The sequence below is a fragment of the Carassius gibelio genome, chromosome B11 (genome assembly GCF_023724105.1).
Source record: "Carassius gibelio isolate Cgi1373 ecotype wild population from Czech Republic chromosome B11, carGib1.2-hapl.c, whole genome shotgun sequence".
Taxonomy (NCBI): Eukaryota; Metazoa; Chordata; class Actinopteri; order Cypriniformes; family Cyprinidae; genus Carassius; species Carassius gibelio.
The window spans coordinates 3,802,464-3,826,492 of NC_068406.1; the positions used below are offsets into that span (position 1 = coordinate 3,802,464).

The 24,029-nt window shown below is 42.6% G+C and overlaps 1 long non-coding RNA gene across 1 annotated transcript in view; it reads right to left on the reverse strand.

Annotated features, from left to right (window-relative positions):
- The window catches only part of LOC127968154 (uncharacterized), a 146,954-nt gene that overhangs the window by 21,208 nt on the left and 101,717 nt on the right, over nt 1-24,029 (reverse strand). Inside the window, exon 2 of the long non-coding RNA XR_008155901.1 lies at nt 16,645-16,673. This is a non-coding gene — a long non-coding RNA (uncharacterized LOC127968154). The remainder of the gene's footprint in view (nt 1-16,644; nt 16,674-24,029) is intronic.

Sequence of the window (24,029 nt, forward strand, 5' to 3'; positions counted from 1 at the left end):
TTCCCGTCTGACCGCTGTTATTTACCTTGTCAATAAATGTCTAAGGTTACGTATTTAATCCTGGTTCCTCGAAGGAACAAGACACTGCGTCGAGAACATTTGGGGAACACCTCCAGCGTGACATCTCTGAATAACATGTGTAATCAGTCCAATGGATGGCCGAGACGTCATAGGCGGGTGACGTCAGAGACCAGGAAGCATAAAAGCATTAGCGGCGAAGCCAGTAACTAGCCTCAAAGGATGAAGCAAGCGCCAGCCAGAGATGCCAGAAGTGTGGCACTGAAATGCAGCATCTTGTTCCTTCGAGGAACCAGGGTTACATACGTGACCTCAGACGTTCCTCTTCAGGAACTCTATCTGCATTGAGAATGTTTGGGGAACAAAAATGCCCACGCCGCCAGACTTTCAAATCTCTGCCTAGTGTGGAAGAGCACAGTTAAAGCAAGTGAAGGAGACAGGAGCCTGACAGTAATCGCCAACTTCAGAAGGAGTGAGTCTTGACCCCCAAGAGACAAGAGAGGGGAGATCAGAGGAATCAATGCTTAGGATAGCATCCTGATCACTGCTTAGCATAAGCTTCTTCTGGCCGGAGGCCTCAGCGCACCCAAGGAAGAAAAAAGTAACCAGAGGGTCTCTGGCAACTAACTGGCCACTGAGAGGGGCACGGTAGGCCGCCATGGCCGCCACATAGACCTTTAGGGTGGAATGGGTCAACCCTGCGGAAAGCCTGCAGGAACCCTGGCACTAAAACAACCGGGCAGTTAACTGGGTCGAGCTGCGGTCTCTGCAAAGAGAATTGAAAAGCTTCCACTTCAAGGCATTGGAGAATGGTCTCAACAACCTCGGTTGAAAGATCATAAGCTAAGAGTTGTGCCTCCCCTTTAGAGACAACACCTACAGCCTCTAAGCTCCATGCGGGGGCGCACCCTCCACCTGCGAGAGGAGATCTCTCCTGATGGGAACCTTCCATGGAGTGCCGTCAAAAAGAGAAATCAGGCTAAGGCCCGGCCAGAATGGGCTTCTAACAGCAGCCAGACTCTGTCCCAGCACACTCTCTCCAGAACTCCCGGGAGCAGAGCAATCGAGGGAAAAATGTACAGATGAAGCCTCGGCCACGTCTGTACCACGGCATCCAGCCCCAGTGGAGCTGGATGAGTCAGAGGAAGCCATAGGGGACAGTGCGATGTCTCTCGAGTCGCAAACAGATCCACCCGAGTCTGGCCAACCTCTCCAACTCTGCTTAATCACTTCGTCGTGAAGCTGCCATTTCCCGGGCCACGTCCCCTGCTTCAAGATTATGCCTGCTCCCATATTAAGATGCCCAGGAATGTGGACTGCTCTCAGTTAGAGGAGTTCACCCTGGGATCACACAAGGATCTGGCATGCTAGTTTGTATAAACGGCGTGAGCGCAGAACTCCTTGGTGCTTGATGTAAGAGACCACTGCTGTGTTGTTGGAGTGCACATGGTGACCTCTTAGGTCTGGGAGAAGGAAATGTAGTGCTCGAATCACAGTCAGCATCCTCGGGCAGATGATATGCCATGTCGGATGGTGGCCACTCGACAGACCATGGGCAGGGAGGCCACTCATGAACGCACCCCAGCTGGTGAGGGATACGTCCGTCACTTGCATTATGCAGTGACAAGGAGCTCCCAGCACCGGGCCCTGAGACGAATCAAGGTTTTCTCCACATGTCTAAGGCACGTAGTCACTGCCGCATGACTCCTCGAGGAGAACCCCTTGGTCTCTGAAGGGGTCTCATGTACAGCAGGCCAATAGCATTCACATTGGACGCAGCTGCCATCAGATACAGCAGTCTCTGAGACTGCTTGACAGTGAGTGACCAACCTTCTCTCATCCTCGCGACTGCAGTGAAGATTGACTCGATCCGAGCATGTGTCATACGTGCCTGCATCGTGGTCGAATCCCACACCACACCCAGATAAATGGTTCTCTGTAATGGAAAAAGCACACTTTCCTTGGTGTTAAGTCTTAACCCCAGCTCTTTCATGTAAGTGAGAACGACACCTCGATGCCAAATCGTCATCTGCTCTGATTGAGCTAATATCAACCAATCATCAATGTGGTTGAGTCGTGGAAGTGTGGTGTGAGAGTGCAAGGCCAGAGGAAGATCCGTATTGGTAGGCTTTGGCCCCCAAAAGCAAACCTCAGGAACTTCTGATGAAGAAGGATGGGGAATAGTGCATATTTTTGATAGATCGTGACACACCAGTCCTCAGACTTGGCCTGTACAAGCGTGCTGAACATCAGTCGCCTGACTGAGCGGTTCAAAAAGCACAGATCTAAAAAAAGACACAACACCTCATCCTTCCTCAGAACAGCGAAGTTCTGACTGTAGGACCCGGACTCTGCAACCCGAGGAGGGACCACCTCGATGGCCTCTGTCCTCAGAGAGAGTCTACTTCTGTTCCATTACCAGAGCCCGCTTGGGGCCCACCAGAACTGGATTCTGTGGTCTCTCACTACAGTGTGCAGGATCCACTGAGACACATTTGGCAGTAGTTTTCACGTTGCCAAATAGTCTACTAAGGGAGTCAGCCTCTCAAGACAGATCTCTGCTGTCATCAGAGCAGTTAGCTCAATGCCCTGAAGCGGCGCACTGGCAGGAGACGGCCGAACTAGCTGCTCTGGAAACCTCCCAGGAGGTCGTTAGCCTCTTAGCACCGCTACATTTCCGGGTGGTACCTGAGAGAAGCACTCGCCGGAGACCGCTGTGCCCTGGAACATCGGCAGGGTTGGCAGATTGATCTCCTGAGGGCACTGAGGAAAGACAGGCACTGTGTAATGCCGTGTACAACACTCTTCCTCAGAGGGGCCTGCCCTCTGAGGTCCTGAGCCGCAGTATCAGGACTCTCGTAGCTGAAGTCTCCTAAAAAGATGGACCTCAGACCCACGTAGTCTGCTAGGAGAACTAAACCAGAGCCTGCACGGGGTAGGTCCCCATGAAGCAAACTTGGCAGGGGCTCCCACACTGCCATGTGACCTCTTAAGGGAACCAGTCTCACGAGACTGGCCTCTGGTCCGCCCAGCAGCCACTGACCACATCAACCTCCTCAGAGGAAGAGAGGTGAACACGTGTTCTAACACAAGAAATTACACCCCAAGAGCCCCTGTACATCTAACACATAGTCAGACAAATATGTAATTCTATTCCTCAGAATTAAATGTAGAGTTTACATTAAATGTAAACACACTGCCTGAACGCTGCCTGCTCTCACCCAAAACTTCTCTTGATTGAAGCTTTGACAAATGGAGTTTATCAGTGGACAAATGACACTAAATATCACAAATAGATAGCGACTGACACACACACACAGCACTTGCTGAAAACAGAGGGCTGGATACCGGCTTTTGCATCCTGCTCCTGTGTTCGTTACAGAACGATCTGACCACATCATGGATGCAGCAGGCGCAATCACCTGGGTCGATTTTGATTCTCGCAGCATAGCGAGGATGGATCAACAAGAAGAGAGTATCGCCAACACAGGTCGGGCGATCAAAGCTCTTGTGGTGCAGGTGTCTAAGCTCACCCAACAACTCCAACACCTGAAAAGCCCCTTCCACCATAGCAGCCTCATCAGCATGAACTTCTCATTCCCATACTTCTCATTACAGCAGTAGACGTTTCAAGAACAGACCAAGGTGGCATTTGTCCTCACTCTTCCTTTGGAAAAGGCAGCTCTTTAGGGAACGGTGGTGTGGGGCAGAGATGCTCACAAGTCTCTGAGCTAGAGTCCAAGTCAAGTCTCAAGTCTCTGAGCTAGAGTCCAAGTCAAGTCTCAAGTCTCTGAGCTAGAGTCCAAGTCAAGTCTCAAGTCTCTTTATTATATTAAGTCTCTGGTTATAATAAATGTTGCATCACATACAGCGACCCATCCAAGCTGCTTAGAACACTGCATAGCTATATATAAGGAATTCAAAGCATGTAATATGTTATTATGACAACTCTATTTATTAGCATACAATATCAACTATGATTTTGGTATATAATCAGTGTAAACAGGCTATTGCAACATGACAAAAACACCAAGAATGCTTTACTTTTAAGTTATTTTGCATTTATGGATTCAGTAATGGCCTTCTGTCTGTCCTGGCTGTATAGCTGCACACCTCTTGTCTGGCTTAAGAATGAACAAAGCTACGCTGACTTATGTTATTCATACAATACCTACTCACAAATAAACATAAAAAACAAAGCCGGCTGCAATGAATTTCTGTGCAAAACAGCTTTTACTACAAACACTTCCACACAAGAACATTGTTATCACACAAGAACATTTTGATAGAGAACCAAAAATATTTAAAGTAGATAAAATTAGAATAAATAAAATGGAAATGTCTACATACTATTACTACTGTAAACTTTGCAAATAGGACATCAGCCCCTTCAAGTCAATGAACAATAACAAAGTGGGCTGCAATGAATATCTGTGCAAAACGTCGTGGCTCCGCTCCTACCCAATGACAGAGGCACGCAGGTTTTTTTCCACTGGAGTACTCACGTGAAGGATGCGTGCACAACTAATAACTAATATCATCACGCTATAAAGGGTTGGCCTGCGCTGGGTGCGCCCCTCCCCCTATAACTGTTCTGTCTCGCGGAGGAGCTCATTTGTGTGCATCTGTGTGAAACACGCGCTCTGAAACACGCATAGGAAAAAAGAGCGACAGAAAGAACGGCTCCCCTCCAGCCGTGACTCGGCTCCCATCGTTCATGTTTATGAGCCGTTCAAAAGAATCGGTTCGTTCGCGAACGTCACAACTCTAACAGCGAGCTCATCTGACGTTTACTAAAAATTAACATTGTTCACGAGTCCCGGAGCTCGAGTCCGAGTCGAGTCTGAAGTCTTTCGAGGACGAGTCTCAAGTCGAGTCTGAAGTCACTGTTTGTGCAACTTAAGTCGCACTCGAGTCCGAGTCTCAAACTCGAGTCCCCATCTCTGGTGTGGGGCAATCAAAATCCATTCTGCACCTCATTCTAGGAAATTTCCAAGGAGATGAGGATGGTTTTCGATCGTGCGGTGACGGGTAGGGAGGTGGCCAGACTAATCACCGATCTTCGCCAGGGGGAGCGCTCGGTGTTAGTTGTGAGTGTAGTTGCATCTGATCAAAGGTGCATTTTGCATGCTGGACCTACCTCTCATGCTAAATGGACTCATCAAACTGGCACTAAGAGTTGATGCGCGCTTAAGTAGAATGGGCCAGTTTCAGCAGAGTCATCAGTTTCGCGGCGTGGAGGATCTGCGTACCGGCAGAGGGGAGATGGTCTCCGATCCCGAGCCCATGCAGGTGGGTAGAGCTTGGCTTTCCTGGGAGGAGAGAGAGAGGTGGAAATCCCAAGGACTTTGCCTTTATTGCTGTAAAGCGGGTCACTTCATCCATTCCTTCCCGGTAAAAGTTCAGGGACAGTAGTAACTATAAGGCTACTATCGGGTGGGATCTCCTCCGAGAAGACCTCATCTACACTCCTTTCAGTAAGACTAAGGTAGGCAACTAATACACACGACACCAAAGCCTTACTGGACTCTGGGGCAGAAGCTAACTTTTTGGATTTTAGAATGGCACAACAACTTCATATTCCCATGTTTCCCCTCACTCACAAGATATCTGTAAATGCTCTCAATGGACAGCAACTCCCCAACATTTCTCACGTTACTGGATCCATTACCCTCATTACATCTGGCAACCACTCTGAGATCATAACATTACTTCCTCTGCATCGTCCTTACAATTGTGCCATAGACTTAGTACCAGGTTAGTCTCCACCTAAGGGCAAGTTATATTAACTTTCTGTTCCAAAGAGGGAGGCTATGGAGAAATATATTTCTGATTCTCTAGCATCCAAGTTCATTCTTCCTTCCTCATTTCCAGCGGGGGTGGGGTTCTTTTTTGTGGGGAAGAAGGATGGATCTCTGCGACCGTGCATTTATTACCGGGGGTTGAACAACATCACGGTGAAGAATTCTTATCCTTTGCCGTTGATGTCTTCATCCTTCGAGCGGTTACAAGGAGCATCCATTTTCACAAAATTGGATTTACGTAATGCTTATCATTTGGTTCGCATAAGGGAGAACCAGCATAGCCATGATAGTCAATTTGGTTCTTTCTCATTATTTGACTTAGTGGGAGCATCTACAGGTTAATCAAGAGTGGTGCAAGAATTGCTACTTGTGGGACTCTTAGACTTATGGTCTCTTGTACTCACATAATAACCTATCCTTTGTACCTCAAGTATGACCTGAACTATCTGAAGTACCATCACAGAAAGCCATACCCAGTTTTACAGTCTCTGTAGAAGTATGTTATGATCGACAGTGTCAAACACAACACTGAGATCTAGTAATACCAGCACTGATATTTTGCCAGAATAAGAACTTAAGTGAATATAATTTATTATCTTAATGAGTGCTGCCTCTGTACTATGATGCAGTTGGAAACTATATATAAAAAATTGTCACGGTATCCATTTGAGGTTGAATCCATTTGATCAGTTGATATTGGTCTGTAATTGCTCTAAAAGGTATCAAGATTGTTCTTATAAAGATAGCTCTTTAAGAAGGGATTTTACAACTGCAGTTATCAGTGAGTTTTAGCAAACTTTTGAAAAAAAGAAGTGGGAAGTGTGTCAAGATAGCAGGATCACGATTTTAGGTGCTGCACTATTTCTTCCAAAATGTTGCTACCAATTGCTTCAAAAATAAATATAGTATCCTCTTTTTCATATTGCAGCCAAATCTGTCTGACCTATGCATAATGTGAGGATGTGCTTATCTATGGCCTTATATGTGTGCCTTAATCCTGAGCGAGTAATTGTAAGTTTTGAGCACAGAGAACTATATTGTGCAAGCACATTACATTATATTTTGAACAGAAATTAACAATTGCAAAAATAAATAAATAAAAAAAAAATAGTTTGAGCAAAGAAAAAACAATTATTCCGTGCTCAATAAATGTATTTGCTTGTTTGCTATTATCCATATTAATGTGCAGTAATAACCACTGTCATGCAGTTTACTCAGGTGCTCTCTCACAAATTTATTCTCTGCGGAATGGATGAGGAAAATTAGCGACCACCTTGAATCTGACCATCAGGATGCACCTGCCGTCCGGCCATGCTGATCCACCTGCCATCCGATCATCATGATCCACCTGCAGTCCGACCATCATGAAAACCCTTGTCTGACGATGTTTGCGTAGCACTTAGTCAGCCAAAAGGGGGGGGGGGGATTCTGTAGCATCTGCCAAGGATCATGTACGATCGTTTGGGTTTTATGTTGTAGGGATTCCTTTAGCCTTTTGACATTTGCATATAGATTACAGAATCTGGCCCCATAGAATACATTTATATGAGTGCTTAATGGAAATGTTTACCCCCATTATTTGGAAGATACTGAGCAGACCTTCTTTAAGGTCTCCCCATCCAACTTTCAAACACATTCCGAGATAACTAGATAGCCCTCAATGCCAAAAAGCAAATGGGCCTGGCTGAGCAGCCAACTCACATTCACACACACATACACACACACACACACACTCAAACCTTCTTGCTTCAGGTCAGGAAGCATGCAAACTGGCTAAACCGACCATTTGCTAGCTGCCTCACGTCACAGAGGTCAATTAATTCTCAGCACATAGAGACTCTTTCACCTAAATATCTCACTATAGAGACTGTGTCTGTTCCCCAAACTAGAAAATACAAAAAAACCAAGTTAAGAGTAACAATTTTAATTGAGGTTCAACAAACAAAAAACAGATGCAATGTGGATAAACAAATGATAAAGCTTGGCTTATTGAATATCAGATCCCTTTCTACGAAAACACTTTTTGTAAATAATATGATCACTGATCATAATCTAGATGTGCTCTGTTTGACAGAAACCTGGCTAAAACCTGATGGTTACATTATTTTAAATGAGTCCACCACCCAAGATTAATGTTATAAACATGATCTAAAAGTTTTATAAAAGTGTTATAAACGACGGTCTAAAAGGTGTTGCTTCAATTTATAACAACGTTTTCAGGATTTCAGGAGGGCAGGCTTCAAGTATAACTTGTTTGAAGTAATGGTGCTTCATATGGTAAATGGTAAATGGACTGCATAAATGCACCATACAGACTTTATTAAAGAGTTTGGTGATTTTACATCCGAGTTAGTTCTGGCTGCAGATAAAGTTTTAATAGTTGTTGATTTTAATATCCATGTTGATAATGAAAAAGATGCACTGGGATCAGCATTTATAGACGTTCTGAACTCTATTGGGGTTAGACAACATGTTTCAGGGCCTACTCATTGTCTAAATCATACTCTAGATTTTATACTGTCACATGGAATTGATGTTGATAGTGTTGACATTATGCAGCCAATTGATGATATCTCAGATCATTATTTAGTTTTGTGCAAACTTCATATGCCAAAATTGTAAATTCTACTTCTTGTATGGCAGAACCATCACTTCTACCACAAAATACTTTTTATGTTATCTTCCTGGTGTTTCCGAATTCCTTAGCATATCCAAAACCTCAGAACAACTTGATGATGTAAAGAAACTATGGACTCTCTCTTTTCTAGCATTTTAAATACAGTTGCTCCTTTACGCTTAAGGAAGGTTAAGGAAACCAGTCTGACACCATGGTATAATGAGCATACTCGCACCCTAAAGAGAACAGCCCAAAAAATGGAGCGCAGCTGGAGGAAAACAAAACTAGAGGTATTTGTATTATGTTAGACCCTATACCATCTAAGCTCCTAAACGAGGTGCTTCCAGAAGTCATAGATCCTCTTCTGACTATTATTTATTCCTCATTGTCATTACGATATGTCCCCAAAACCTTCAAACTGGCTGTTATTAAGCCTCTCATCAAAAAATCACAGCTTGACCCCAAAGAACTAGTTAATTAATTATAGACCGATCTCGAATCTCCCTTTTCTGCCAAGATACTAGAAAAGGTAGTATCCTCACGATTATATTCTTCTTAGAGAAAAATGGTATCTGTGAGGATTTCCAGTCAGGATTTAGATTGTATCATAGGACTGAGACTGAGTAACAAATGACCTGCTCTTATCATCTGATTGTGGTTGTATCTCTCTATTAGTTTTATTGGATCTTATTGCTGCATTTGACACAATTGACCACAACATTCTTTTGCATAGACTTGAACACTTTGTTGGCATTAATGGAAGTGCATTAGCATTTAAATCATACTCATATGACCACCATCAATTTGTAGCAGTGAATGAAGATGTATCATATCGATCACAAGTGCAGTATGGAGTACCTCAAGGCTCAGTACTAGGGCTGCTACTCTTCACGCTTTATACGTTACCCTTGGGAGATATCATCAGGAAACATGGTGTTAGCTTTTACTGTTATGCTGAGGATACTCAGCTCTATAGTTATAAAGTTTCATTCATTTTTATTGAAGCAAATATAATTCCATATGCATGGAACCAGGAGCCCTCTCTGGGCTCGAAGTGGAAAAAGGAACCCTCTCTGGGCTGGGCGTGGGAACACGAGCCCTCTCCGGGCTGGATGCAGGAACACAAGCCCTCTCTGGGCTGGACGCGGGAACAGGAGCCCTCCCTGGGCTTGACGTGGAAATAGCAGCCCTCTCTGGGCTTGACTCAGTTTCTGAGGACCCTTCTGGGCTAGACATGGGATCAGCAGCCTTCTCCGGGCTGGATTTGGGGACAAATCTGACGGAGGGAGGAGAGTGTACAGGTCGCCCCATAAACCCATAAACTCTCCTTCAGAGTGCCACAGTCTCAAATCTACAATATCAATGATCTTGTTGTCCACTGCCTTTTCCCTGACGGTGTGGAAGATTTTTTTTGGGCAAAATATGGATGAATCAAGTATAATCAATGTGAATCTAGCCATTTATGTATCAAGCTATTCTACAGTTATTATCATGCATTTGCCTGTGTGTAGAGGCCTGCATGAGAATGGAATAATGTGCAGACAGTGCAGGGGTACAGTATATGGTGGAGCTGCACACTGTATTTGGACATTAGACAAATTGAAATCTCCTTGGGCAGACATTACAAAAATACAGTATATGGTAAATTTGCAAGTCCTGTTTTGACATTAGACAAAATATGGTATGATATGATATATGATTAGGGCCTCCTCATTTCACATAAAATAAATTCTACATCCTAAAAGCAGGCTGGACACAGCCAAAAGAGGTAAAAGAGTTGATAAACAATAATAATACAGCTTGCCCACTGGAAGGTGATGAGAAGTTAATGACATGGCACAGACTGATGAACTGTGGATGTACCGGTTGACATCACAGGATATACTGGGCCACCAGTTCAGAGCTTGGAGGAGCGAGAGGTTCCGTTGGCTGTCTGTATGTCCAGAGCCCAGTACATTATGAACTAATCCCAGAAAGGACTACCGTTGGGAACTTGGGAATGAATGTTCTCCCTTCTGGGCCTCCCAGCAAAGCGGGTTCAGCCTGAGTGGCGGCTCTGATATCTTCGTTGATGTTCCAGAGAATGGGGCTTTCAATGATTACAGTGAATGGATGGTTAGCACCCTCCAGCTAATGCCACCACTCTTCTAGGGCTAGTTTAATGGCCAGCAACTCCCTATTCTCGATATCATAAATGTGCTCAGCTGGGGTTATTTTCTTGGAATAGTATGCACAAGGCTGGTTGCATGGAGGCTCATCAAATTGCTGGGACAGCACAGCTCCAACACCAGTGGTGGAGGTGTCTATTTCCAACACAAATGGTACATGGGGATCAGGAGGATGAAGGGTGGGAGCTGAATGTTGTCTTGAGTTTTTAGAAGGCTTCGCTGGGCACTGAAGTTCCAGGACAGCAGTGGCAATGTTCGGCCAGGTTCTGGGAGTAGATGAGAATATCATTGATGTAAACAATCATGAATCATGAATCCCTGGTTAAGAGCCTCCTTGATGCACTCCTCCATTGCCTTGCGCTCTGGGATGGACAGTGGGTAAACTCTACCCTTGGGCGTTTATCTCCAGGCTGCAAGTCAATTGTGCAGCTCCATGGCCAATGAGGTGGTAGATGGTTGGCTGCCTGCTAACTGAAGACATCCTGGAATTCCATGTAATCAGATTTCCGCAGGTGAGGGAGACCGGGATCAGTGCCGGTGTTGGTCTAGTCTTCTTTCACAAATCAAGCCAGAGACAGAAAGTGAAATGACAGGGTGATTTATTGACAGACTTGAAGGCAGATCATTAGGAGCTAATGACAGGTGAGAATCTAGGTTATTGAAACAGTTCAGTGGGTCTTAGCGGAAGGTTGATGACTGTTTTCTTTTCATCCGGAGAGGCTTACTTGCTGCCGTGTTCTGGATTAATTGTCAAAGTCAAAGTCACCTTTATTTATATAATGCTTTAAACAAAATACATTGCGTCAAAGCAGTGTGTCAATAATGCAAAATGATAGTTAAAGGCAGTTCATCATTGAATTCAGTGATGTCATCTCTGTTCAGTTAAATAGTGTCTGTGCATTTATTTCAAGTTAACGATATCGCTGTAGATGAAGTGACCCCAACTAAGCAAGCCAAAGGCGACAGCAGAGAAACCAGGCTCAGTTGGGGGGCCAGTTCTCCTCTGACCAGACGAAACCAGTAGTTCAATTCCAGGCTGAAGCAAAGTCAGAATTGTGCAGAAGAATCATCTGTTTCCTGTAGTCTTGTCCCGGTGGTCCTCTGAGATGAGGTCTTTCCAGGGGATCTATATCTGGGACTTTAGTTGTCCTGGTCTCCGCTGTCTTTCAGGGCTGTAGAGGTCCTTTCTAGGTGCTGATCCACCATCTGGTCTGGATACGTACTGGATCTGGGTGACTGTATTGACCCTCTGATCTGGATACAGACTGGATCTGGTGGCTACGGTGACCTCAGAATAAGAGAGAAACAGACAGGAGCTAATGACAGGTGAGAATCTAGGTTATTGAAACAGTTCAGTGGGTCTTAGCGGAAGGTTGATGACTGTTTTCTTTTCAGGATCATTGGGTGTCCTACAGGAAAGTATACACAGGTAACTGCACACAGAGTCTGGGTAACAGTTCAGAGTGGTGAGCAATAGACTGGACACTGACAAACTGTGGTGAGAGTGGTTTTGTTGCTGACTTGATTGGTGAGTGCAGGTGCCAGGGATCTGGTGTGAGTGGGAGCCAGTGACTGTGATAACAGAGGTGGCTGTTAATTTGATGAATCTCTGTCACCTTTACATTTACATTTAGTCATTTAGTAGACGCTTTTATCCAAAGCGACTTACAAATGAGGACATTGGAAGCACTCAAAAACAACAAAAGAGCAATGATATACAAGTGTTATAACAAGTCTCAATTAGCTTAAATGCAGTACAAATAGCAAGGGTTTTTAAATAATATCATGCATAAAAAGAAAACAGAGCGAATAGAAAAAGAATAGTGCAAGCTAGTGTTAGAGGTCTTTTTTATAATTGTATAATAAATGAAGAGAAAACATGTAGAATACAAAAAGATTAGAAAGCTAGTTCGATTTTGTATTTGTTGTTTTAAGAATAGAATTAGAATAGTGAGTGCTAAAGTTGGAGGGTCAAATAAAGATGAAAGAGATGTGTTTTTAACCGATTATTGAAGAAGGCTAAGGATTCAGCGGCTCGGATTGAGTTGTGCAGGTCATTCCACCAGGAGAGAACATTTAAATGATGTTCTTGTTAACAAGGTCAGGAGGAGCGCGTCAGATACTTAGCCTAATCAACTCAGGTGGACCACAATCTATTAATCAATCCCACAGTATAAATATCGCTGACTTACCTCTATCATTTGATGGTTAATCAGCATTCGATTCGCTCTGTCTGTCTCTTATCAAAGACCCAAACTTTTTTCGGACCCACGATCACTCCTACCTCTCCAAACACGTCTGGCGAACACCATTAAGCGTTATCGTGACAGCTGCTCTTCTCGCAAAGCCACACGTTGTGGCCAGTAGACCATGCAAAGCCCCGAGCTAGCCTCGCTCCCGCTCAAGACCAGGCTCTCCTCGAGCGCTGGATCACAGCAGCAGCAGGCATTCAACCAGCCTGGGCCACACCCCAATTCTCACCACAGCAAGTCTCTCTCGCTTCCCGTCGCAGCTCAGCCTTTTCACCGCGGCTTTTCCGGCCACAGCACAGTTTGAGGCTGCCTCCTTTAGCAGCGCAGACCACCGGTCGTAAATCAATACATTCTTCAAGTGAAGAAGCTAACGCAGGTTTCGTGGCTAAAGTTGTTAAACGACATCATTATGTAATTCTGTTGGATGACGATGCCATTTAACCAAGAAGCCAAGGCATTTTTTTTTCAAGGCAAGCCATCCACACTGAGCGTCTGCTCCCGCAGGAGCCTCTATCTATATTTCTCCACCGCCGCAGCAGCGTCTGCTCCCACAGGAGCCCCTATCTATATTCTCCACTGCCACAGCCCGCAGGGGCCTCTATCAAGATTTATCCACTGCTGCAGTTGCACCTGCCATAGCAGTTCTCGCTCCCGCAGGAGCTTAAAAAACAAACAAAAAAAACCTTAATCATACTGTTCCATAGAACAAACTTAACGTAACGCATCGCCAACAATCTAACATACATGCTAATCATATCAAAAGCCTTCAAGGGCCCAAACATTCCCGACAATAGTTCTACACGTCACTGTACTACCTAGTCCTCGTTTTGCTAAACATCTAATTCAAATGTACACCATCTTTAATATTGGGCAATTCTTACAACAGGCATGCTACAGCAATCATAAGTCGTGACCTTAAATGTTGCTATACATTTCAGCTGTTCTCCGAAATAATTTGTTCAGATTTCCTCTATAGGTGGTAAAAAAAAAAAAAAAAAAAAAAAAAAAAAACTGCTCATGAACCCTTTTGAAGCCCCGCCTTCTCGTTTTCTCATTAGCCCACTAGAGTGGTTAATCTGAAAATTCTTAACCAAGAATTTGAAAACTCTTAATCAATCCGTCAGCTCCATATAATTTGCCGTTTAAAACACAACCATCTCAATGGCTCTTGATGAATTGTCTCTCACAACTGTAGAAAAATGATCAAGTATACTTAACTCTGAATGCAAGCCGATCAAAGATTTTCTGACATTATCAGAAGCAGCGTATTGGATTTGCTAAACCAATGCGCAAGTAACCCTCATAGCATCCACTTTAGACAACTCTAGAGTATTGAACTCTCCGCCAGGTGCTGCAAAGCGCTCCCAGTAAAAAAATTAAATAAAAACAATAATAATAAATAATAATAAAACTAAATAAATACATTCTCCAACTACTCCAAGGCTCACCCATCCAATACAGTGACTATTGAATTCCCACCAGATTGGCTCTTTTCCGACAATCTACCGGAGCAGTTACCCGTCTGATGCCGCTAGTATTTAAATCCCGTCAGATGCCGCAAGACATTTCCCGGTGTGTGGATGTTTCCCTCCAACTAATGGCGTTACTTACACGTCCGTGCGAATATTGAACATCTCGCCAAAGGCTGCAAGAGCTTTGGTCAAGCATCCTTGGCCTTCATGTCAGACTACAGGTGTACCCATTCAGTGCCACAAACATTGATCTCCCACCGAATGCCAGCGATATCCTTCCGGCTAGACAACCTTACTTTTCCAATTTACGGCCAACATAGGCTTACCCGTTCGATGCCACCCTCCCATCGTACGTCAACAAGAACCTCCCAGCTAAACAAACTAACTTCCCCCTTACGGTCGTCCAGACTTTCCCATCTGGTGTCGGCGAGTATTGAGAGCCCACCAGATGCCGGCGAGAGCCTCCCAGCTAGAGAACCTTACATTTTCTATTTTATGGCCAGCATGGCTACCCGTTCAATGCATGTGCTCCCTTCGGACGTCGGCGAGAGTCTCCAGGCTAGGTAAACCTTATCTTTTCTTCATACGGCCGGCGAGACTTACCCATTCGATGCGGGTGCTTCAATCGAATGTCTGCGAGAGCCTCCCGGCCACACAACTTATCTTTGCATCTACACCGAGAAAGGTTTACCCATTCGATGGCGTGAGTAGGGAGCTCCCATCGGATGTAGGCGAGAACCTCCCGGCTAGACAAACTTACCTTTTCCATTCATCGGCCAGCGAGGCTTACCTATTCGATGCGTGTGCTCCCATTGGATGTCGGCGAGAGCCTTCTGGCCAGACTACCTTTCCTTTCTCCTTACAGCCGCAAGCTGTGATTTCCACCATGCACTATCCAGATCCCGCGGGAGGCCTGGAAAAGGCCACCTTTTCCATTTCTACGGTCGTTGAGGCTTTCCCGTCCAATGCTGTGAGTACAAGCTCCCATCGGACATCGGCGAGAGCCCCACGGCCACCCAAACTTACCTCTTCCATCCTACAGCCTGCGATGCTGACCCAGCCGATACAGCGAGCACGAAGTTCCTGTTGGATGCTAGTGAGAGCCTCCTGACCACACTACTTTAACTTTCCGTATTTCATCCGGAGAGGCTTACTTGCTGCCGTGTTCTGGATTAATTGTCAAAGTCAAAGTCACCTTTATTTATATAACGCTTTAAACAAAATACATTGCGTCAAAGCAGTGTGTCAATAATGCAAAATGATAGTTAAAGGCAGTTCATCATTGAATTCAGTGATGTCATCTCTGTTCAGTTAAATAGTGTCTGTGCATTTATTTCAAGTTAACGATATCGCTGTAGATGAAGTGACCCCAACTAAGCAAGCCAAAGGCGACAGCAGAGAAACCAGGCTCAGTTGGGGGGCCAGTTCTCCCCTCTGACCAGACGAAACCAGTAGTTCAATTCCAGGCTGCAGCAAAGTCAGAATTGTGCAGAAGAATCATCTGTTTCCTGTAGTCTTGTCCCGGTGGTCCTCTGAGATGAGGTCTTTCCAGGGGATCTATATCTGGGACTTTAGTTGTCCTGGTCTCCGCTGTCTTTCAGGGCTGTAGAGGTCCTTTCTAGGTGCTGATCCACCATCTGGTCTGGATACGTACTGGATCTGGGTGACTGTATTGACCCTCTGATCTGGATACAGACTGGATCTGGTGGCTACGGTGACCTCAGAATAAGAGAGAAACAGACAAATATTAGCGTAGATGCCATTCTTCTAATGATGTAGCAAGTACATAGGGTGTTATGGGAAGTGTTTCCGGTAATTAATGCAGCCTAAAAATTATTTTTACGGATTTGGATATTAAAAGAATATTAGTATGTTATGTGTAAGCCAGGTTAAAGAGATGAGTCTTTAATCTAGATTTAAACTGCAAGAGTGTGTTTGCCTCCCGAACTGTGTTTGCCTCCCGAACTATGTTAGGTAGGTTATTTCAGAGTTTAGGCCCCAAATAGGAAAAGAATCTGCCGCCCGCAGTTGATTTTGATATTCTAGGTATTATCAAATTGCCTGAGTTTTGAGAACGTAGCGGACGTAGAGGATTATAATGTAAAAGGAGCTCGTTCAAATACTGAGGTGCTAAACCATTCAGGGCTTTATAAGTAATAAGCAATATTTTAAAATCTATACGATGTTTGATAGGGAGCCAGTGTAGCGTTGACAGGACCGGGCTAATATGGTCATACTTCCTGGTTCTAGTAAGAACTCTTTCTGCTGCATTTTGGACTAGCTATAGTATGTTTACTAAGCGTGCAGAACAACCACCCAATAAAGCATTACAATAATCTAACCTTGAGGTCATAAATGCATGGATTAACATTTCTGCATTTGACATTGAGAGCATAGGCCGTAATTTAGATATATTTTTGAGATGGAAAAATGAAGTTTTACAAATGCTTTACAAGTGGCTTTCTAAGGAAAGATTGCGATCAAATAGCACACCTAGGTTCCTAACTGATGATGAAGAATTGAAAGAGCAACCATCAAGTCTTAGACAGTGTTCTAGGTTATTATAAGCAGAGTTTTTAGGGCCTATAATTAACACCTCTTTTTTTTCAGAATTTAGCAGTAAGAAATTACTCGTCATCCAGTTTTTTATATCGACTATGCATTCCATTAGTTTTTCAAATTGGTGTATTTCCGTGGGCCATGAAGAAATATAGAGCTGAGTATCATCAGCATAACAGTGAAAGCTAGCACCATGTTTCCTGATGATATCTCCCAAGGCTAACATGTAAATCGTGAAGAGTAGCGGCCCTAGTACTGAGCCTTGAGGTACTCCATACTGCACTTGTGATTGATATGATACATCTTCATTCACTGCTACGAACTGATGGCGGTCATATAAGTAAGATTTAAACCATGCTAATGCACTTCCATTAATGCCAACAAAGTGTTCTAGTCTATGCAAAAGAATTCTGTGGTCAATTGTGTCAAACGCAGCACTGAGATCCAATGAAACTAATAGAGAGATACACCCAGGATCAGATGATAAGAGCAGATCATTTTTAAATTTAAGGAGAGCAGTCTCAGTGCCATGACACGGTCTAAATCCTGGCCGGAAATCCTCACATATACCATTTTTCTCTAAGAAGGAATATAATTGTGAGGATACCACCTTTTCTAGTATCTTGGACAGAAAAGGGATATTCGCACAGGTTTGATAGAACTGGCTGGAAGACCTGCCAAGAGAGCATTGCAATAGTCCAGCCTGAACAGAACAAGAGCCTGAACAAGGAGTTGTGCAGCATGTTCCGAAAGAAAGGGCCTGATCTTCTTGATGTTGAATAAAGCAAATCTGCAGGACCGGATAGTTTTAGCAATGTGGTCTGAGAAAGTTAGCTGATCATCAATCATAACTCCAAGGTTTCTGGCTGTTTTTGAATGAGTTATGGTTGATGTACCATTCTTGATGGTGAAATTGTGATGAAGCGATCGTTTTGCTGGAACCACAAGCAGTTCTGTCTTGGCAAGGTTTAATTTAAGGTGATGGTCCATCATCCAGCAAGAAATGTCTGTTAGACAAGCTGAGATGTGAACAGCTACCATCGGATCATCAGGATGGAATGAGAGGTAAAGTTGATTGTCATCAGCATAGCAGTGGTATGAAAAGCCATGTTTCTGAATGACAGAACCTAATGATACCATGTAGACAGAGAAGAGAAGTGGTCCACGAACTTAGCCCTGATGCACCCCAGTAGTTAGATGTTGCTAGTTGGACACTTCACCTCTCCAAGATACTTTGAAGGACCTATCTGATACAGATGATTCTTCTGCACAATCTGACTTTGCTGCAGCCTTGGATTGAACTGCTGGTTTCGTCTGGTCAAGGAATAACTGGCATCCCATCAGAGCATGGTTTCTCCCAAGCTTTTTTCTCCACAGATGGAGTTTTGGTTCCTTGACGCTGTCGTCTCTGGCTTGCTTAGTTGGGGTCACTTCATCTACAGCGATATCGTTGACTTGATTGCAAATGAATGCACAGACACTATTTAAACTGAACAGAGATGACATCACTGAATTCAAGGATGAACTGTCTTTAAAGCCCAATCCCAATTGCCCTTCCCCTTTCCCCTACCGCTCCATTTCGCACGTTCACATGAAAGGGGTAGGGTTGTCTCGATTCTCTTTTGGTTGGAGGGGAAGGGCCAGATAGCCCTCCAAACGAAGGTTTTTTTCAGGACCACACTTCAAACGAAGGGATATGAATTATCTCAGAAACATGGCTGCTACAGCAAACAAAAAGCTTTTTTGGCATAAATAAAGATTTTAACGAAAAGTAATAATTTGTTTTATGTTGCATTCAATTGTGAGTTCATATTAATGTCATGTTACTCAAAGAAATGTTTGCGAAAATGTCTGATCAGGGAGATAACTGCCGTAAACATTGATGGGGGCTAATCCCCCCAATAATTATAAATCGCTAAACCATTTTCTCAAATATTGCCTATCCGAGAGAGAGAGAGAGAGAGAGAGAGAGAGATGGAAGTTGCGTGTATTCGCGTCTGTGCGTTTATCTTTTTAGAGTGAGTTTACTTAAAAACAGCGATTGTATCCTCTCGTCGCTGGAAAATATAATGTTGCGATTCAGTATTTAAACTGTATTCAAAAAAAGTTGTGGGGCAGCGTTGACAAGTTCATTTTCTCCTGGATGTGTGAGCTGCACTATTTAAGATATGTGTCATGTCATACAGTATGTGTCAGTAAGCAGCTCATTAATACAGAACGATAATTAAAGGCTCTTATGCACACCAGTATATGTGTGTATTGTAAGAGCTAGACGACGAATGATGGCGTGTGATGTCATGGTAGTGGTGTCCCAATCCTTAGGGGAATATTTTCTCCCCTACCCCTTGACATTCTGTTTCAAGGGACATGGGGAAGGGGTAGGCGGAGGGGTAGAGGAAGGGGAAGGGATATAAAATAGAATTGGGATTGGGCCTAACTGTCATTTTGCATTATTGACACACAGTTTTCCTAACGAATGTTGTTCAGTTGCTTTGACGCAATGCATTTTGTTTAAAGCGCTATATAAATAAAGGTTACTTGACTTGACTTGATAGGTAAGACTCAAACCACTGGAGTGCGGTTCCTAAGATTCCCTCTGTCAGTAGGATTGAAGGTACAACTGCAGGAAAAATGGTTTGAAGGAGATGAGATGGAATAGGATCAAGCGGACAAGTATTAGGTTGATTAGAAAGGATGAATTTGGAGACTTATGCCTCGGAGAGTGAAGAAAAGGATGTGAATGAGTCTATGTTTGCTGGTGAGATGTGCTTGATGGATTGTGGTGTGAAAAATTCTGCACTGATGTTTTTAATTTTACTAATGAAAAACATGGCAAAGTCGTCAGCTATTAGAGTTGATGCAGGAGGGGGAGGAGGAGAACAAAGGAGTGAGGAAAATGTTTTAAAAAGCATGCAAGAGTTAGGTGAATTGTTAATTTTGTTACGGTAGTATGTCTTTTTAGCATTGGAGATTTTAGCAGAGAAGGAAGAGAGGAGGGACTGACACACATAAAAGTCAGTAGTTTTTTTGGATTTGCCCTTTCAGCAGCTCTAAGCTTAAACCAAGGGGCAAAATGCTAGCCAACTCATAATACATTTAAAGCTCTTTTTTTATCTTGTCTTAGATATATTTCTACAAATGCCATGTCATGCCATAGCATTATTAAACTAGTATCTAACAATGGACAAAATATCTCTCTTTCTCTCTCTCTCTCTCTCAACCCATGGTTCTCTAACCATAAAGGCTGTTATGTAATTTGCCCCTTGACTAAGCATTTAACAAATTTAGGGGAAGCATTTAAATAATTCTGTAAATGCACTTAAAGAATGCAGAATCGAATCGTTAATCGAATCGAATAGAATTTTACTGTGAATTAATTTAATCAAAAACATATGAATCGTGAATCGATTCCTTTGGAAGTTTGTTTCCTGGTCTTACCAAAGTTCTGCTGGCATCTCCTGTCATGCAATGAACCATTACAAAGTCAAGACAAGTCACCTTTATTTATACAGCAGTTTATCCAATACAGATTGTTTCAAAGCAGCTTTACAGCATTAAATATGTCTTTTTTTTTCTTCTTTTTTTTCTGACATTGTTAAGCACTTTGGTCAACCATTATTGTTTTTAAATGTGCTATACAAATAAAATTAAACTAAAAGAAAAAATAATGTCAGTATACAAACAAAATTCAATTCTGCTGTAAAGCAGCTTTAAAAATAGGAAAGTTGTAAATAGTAAATTTTTCATGTAACCTCTTAAAACCCAGCAAAACACATTTTTGTTATTACATTGTATAGAGCATTAAAAAAATTAAAATTAATTTTCGAAAAAGCTATGTTATGTCCTTGATACAGGACATCGGGAATAAAAAATAAATAAAAAAAAAATAAATAAAAAGAAATTAATGAACATGCATAGGCAAAAACTATTTTTAGATTTCAGGATTTATTGGTTTATTTAACCAAACTTTGTACAAAGATAAATCTCAACTATTTTCTAACAGAATAACATATAATGATTTGATATAAATTTGTTCTTTATGCAAAATGTGTGTAAAATGGCCACAAAACAGGTTTTCTGATTATATATAATGTATCTACAAACTAAATCTAATTTTGCAAACATGTAAAGGAAAAAAGAAGTGTAATAATATGTAAGATTAATAAGGGAATAAAGATCAATATAACTCCAAAGGGATTGAATTACATTGAATAAGAACCGAATTAGTATGCAAATTATTCAGAATTAATATTTAACACTTTTATCAACTATTCGTCCACTGATAAATTGAGATTAGGGTATTTTATAAATTCTGGACAAAATAGTATCCCGTGGCCTACGGTAATAATATCATTAAATTTATGGTTTATGAGCAAGGTATCAGAATCTACAGTTGTAAGCTCACAGCACAAGGTATGACACTGGTATGTAAAATCAAGCAAGGCTTTATTGAACTACTCTAATACACACAAACTAAACTAACGAAAACACACAAACATTCATTCAAACAGTGACTGAAAAAAGTGACGTTATTAACGGAGGGTGAATGGAGTCTCAAGTGTCTAGCGTTAGACACTATTTCTTGACTGCAACCTGAGAGATTCAATCTATTAGCACTTTAATCTTTTGTTCGTTTTCTTAATAAGATTCGCACAAGATCAGCCAGTATTAGGAGATATTGTGTACTTGCGCTTGAATGCTCCTTGTAGGCCCGTGCGTTCCCTTCTGTAACAAAGTTGCTGGAGAGAGATTCTCTGGCACTGATTGGCTGGCAGTCGGTTGATGACGCGTTCTGAGGGACAGCACTCGATGGTGATTGGTTGGTTGGCTTTGCCCATAGACAGTAAAAGAAATGGACACAGCGACCCCATTGGATTCAACGGAGACAAGTGAAGTCAAGTAGAAGTACGCATTTCCTGGGGGTCGGGCGTACTGCGCAGACTCAAACTGAGCTGGATGACTTAGATGTCACGTGAGCAACCTGCAAGTCTTCTAATCGCTGTGCCAAGAGAAAACTGAATCACCCACAGAATCTTCCAGAGAAGGCGAGCGTGAACAGGAGCAAAGTTTGGTAAGTATTCTGATTCATTATCTCCCCTGACTTTATGCCTCCACGTCCCCCCGATAGCCTCATAGACAGTAAAAGATTGTCTGCGTGCCTCCTGTCCATACGGTAATTTCTCTACTGCACGACAGAGAGTCGCTGGTTATGATGCAATCGTTAGCCTATTTTTTTACAAAAACTGCTTCCACGGGACCATAACATAAGATTCAAGATAATGGAGCCTTTTACACATTTTCTTGTTTCTTTAGAAATAATTAATGGACAAATGGAGTCTTTAAACGACTCAGATGTAAAGTTATTCGCTGTCAAAGTGACGCCAAAATGAATGAGAGTCAATGGAATGCTAACAGAAGGTAGCTCTTGGTGGTTTGAAGCTGGACAATGGAAAGGTCAGCACAAAACATAGGCAAGAGCCCAAGTTACTGCAAGCAGTGCAAAAGCAAGACAAAAAGCAAAGGCAAAAAGCAACGCATAGCTGCTTGTCATTGGGTTATAAACGCGTCCATCTGACCCGTCCTTCTTAGTGTGGCAGCCAATCAGATATTGTCTTGGGCGGGACCTATGTTCTCCGGTACTTGGATGTAATTAGTGTAATGTCCACGTGATCGCGTGTGTCCAAATTCCTGAGAGTTTAGTTTAAACGCTTTAATAAGCAAACTTAATAGTTTAAATATGGTGCATCCAACACCCATCTACTTTATATCAAAATTCTAGAAATCATTTACCAATCAAGTAAGTACCAAAATACATATACTTCCCATAGTTGAGGTGGAAGTAAATAAGGATTTAGCCTTGATAAGTGTTTAACACAACACAAAATTAACTTGAGTAACATAAAGCATGCATAATACAGAGAATACACATGAATGAGGCAACTTCTGGTGATTAGTTCCTGTAACTGAGGTAGAAAACCCTACGAATAGGCTTTAAAGAAAGTTAAACACACAGAAATAATTCCACAGGTTTGTAACAGAAATGACTCGAACCAGACAAATAAAAGAGTCAAACAGGGCTGTGTTTGAAACATGAGCCGAATTCCTCAGGAAGTCAAATATCAGTTCTAGTGCCACAAGACCCAAGCAAGATGACCAACCAACTTTTTTCACAAAACAGCTTTCAACATTAACACCACTAAAACAATTATTGACAATTTTAATTCGCAGAAGAGATTGTCAAATTTGTTGTTCGTAATTGAAATGCAACGCTGGACATCACATGAAAACCCATGAGAGTACTACACAAGTTCCATTGACTTCCCCCACCCAGCAGAACCAGACTGAAATTCCTAAGGGGGAAGGGCTTTGAACCTCTGGTCTCCACAGAAACATTTGTCAAGAGAATGGCAAAGAAACTTTTGTACATATATATGGACCAGAATGAACTCAAAAAGACTTATAAATGAATCAGTCCATCGCTTCACTCCATATTCATTAATGTGTCACCCACACATTTGACTATCATGTTATAATCACTTATTGTGTATGTCTTTTAATAAGTATGGGATAGCTTAAGGATACATAGTCATGTCTAGTATCTACATAATCGAATTTGCTTGCTTGAATTAGTACAGACAATCATTTATTTGTCACATGTATCATATTCGTGTTATAGGAATCATGTCCAAAATTAGACCCTGCAAGAGGAGGAAAATTCGGACCACATGCTTGGTAATATAAACATATGATTTATGATACCCCCGAGCCAAGACAATATCTGATTGGTCAAGACAACGTTTGAGGTGTGGCCAACAGGCCAGTTTAAATACTCAGGACACCATAAAATCTTGCTTTTAGTTGTTAGCTTTGCTTCTGCTACTAGTCATGCCTGCTTTCAGTTCTAGCCTTGCTTTTGCTATCAGTCATGCCAGCTTTTAGCTTTGCTTCTTAGCTTTAGCTTTTAGCCATGCTGTTTGTCATCACTGTTCTTTGAGCGCGGTTGCAGCATGCTTCAGCCTGCACGCCTGCTGCTACTTAGCCACGATGAGAAGAAACACCACCTTGTCTCTTCAAACTTTATTTCTTTTCTTTTCCGTTTGAGAGTTTCGTGTTCTGAGTTAAATTTTGTAACGTCGAGC